This window comes from Empidonax traillii, unplaced genomic scaffold, assembly GCF_003031625.1.
Source record: "Empidonax traillii isolate 1590-97213 ecotype Southwest subspecies unplaced genomic scaffold, ASM303162v1 scaffold2224:size42161, whole genome shotgun sequence".
NCBI classification, from domain to species: Eukaryota; Metazoa; Chordata; class Aves; order Passeriformes; family Tyrannidae; genus Empidonax; species Empidonax traillii.
The window spans coordinates 6,966-8,465 of NW_020957417.1; the positions used below are offsets into that span (position 1 = coordinate 6,966).

General features: G+C 55.8%; 1 protein-coding gene across 1 annotated transcript in view; it reads right to left on the minus strand.

Annotated features, from left to right (window-relative positions):
- ARHGAP39 (Rho GTPase activating protein 39) overlaps window positions 1–1,500 on the minus strand; it is a gene marked incomplete at both ends in the record, with an annotated part of 25,490 nt that overhangs the window by 6,762 nt on the left and 17,228 nt on the right. The window lies entirely within an intron of this gene.

Consider the following 1,500-nt stretch of genomic DNA (forward strand, 5'->3'; position numbering starts at 1 on the left):
CATTGATCTGGGGGTCCCACATTGATCCAAGAGTCCCGTGACTGATCCGGAGGATCCATATGGATCAGGGGGTGTCCCAGATTGATCCAGGGGGTCCCCAGATTGATCCAGGGGGTCTGGCATCAATCCCAGAGGTCTGGATTGATCCAGGGGATCCCAGACTGATTTGGGGGGTCCCGTATTGATCTGGGGGGGTTGGTATTGATTTGGGGGATCCCACATTGATCCAGAGGATCCCACATTGATCCAGGGGATCCCACACTGATCCAGAGGATCCCAGATTTTTGGGTGATCTCAGATTGCTCTGGGGGATCCACATTGATCTAGAGGATCCCACATTGATCCGGGGGATCCCAGATTTTAGGTGATCCCAGATTTTTCTGGGGGATTCCACACTGATCCAGGGGATCTCAGATTTTTGGGTGACCCCACACTGATCCGGGGGATCCCAGATTGTTCTGGGGGATCCCACACTGATCCAGGGGACCCCAGATTTCAGGTGATCCCAGATTGCTCTGGGTGATCCCACACTGACCCGGAGGACCCCACACTGATCTAGGGGATCCCAGATTTTCAGGTGACCCTACACTGACCTGGGGGATCCCAGATTTTCAGGTGATCCCAGATTGTTCTGGGTGACCCCACATTGATCCAGGGGTTCCCAGATTTTCAGGTGACTCTACACTGATCCAGGGGTTCCCAGATTTTCAGGTGACCCTACACTGACCAGAGGACCCCACGTTGATCCAGGGGATCCCACACTGATCCAAGGGATCCCAGATTTCCAGCTGATCCCAGATTGCTCCGGGGGATCCCACATTGATCCAGGGAATCCCAGATTTTCGGCTGATCCCAGATTGTTCTGGGGGACCCTACATTGATCCAGGGAATCCCAGATTTTCGGCTGATCCCAGATTGCTCCGGGGGATCCCACATTGATCCAGGGAATCCCAGATTTTCGGCTGATCCCAGATTGTTCTGGGGGACCCCACATTGACCCGGGGAATCCCAGATTTTCGGCTGATCCCAGATTGTTCTGGGGGACCCCACATTGATCCAGGGAATCCCAGATTTCCAGCTGATCCCAGATTGTTCTGGGGGACCCCACATTGACCCGGGGGATCCCAGATTTTCGGCTGATCCCAGATTGTTCTGGGGGACCCCACATTGACCCGGGGAATCCCAGATTTTCGACTGATCCCAGATTGCTCCGGGGGATCCCGATTGCCGCAGGGACTGGCGGGTTGTGCCGGGAATTCCCAGGATGGATCCGGGGGGGTGTTGGATTTGGGGTGCTGGTAGATTTTTTTGGGGGGGTCCCTACCATGGCGCTCCTCGATTTGGGGCTTGGGTTTCTTTCGCAATTTGGGTTTCTTCTGATTGGTCCTTTCCAGGAGGTGACGGATGTGCCGCGTCACTGGGGAGAGACACCCGGGGGGGCCCGGAACACACGGAAGGTGAGGACGGAAAAGGAACTCACGGGAGGGAGGGAACAAGGGG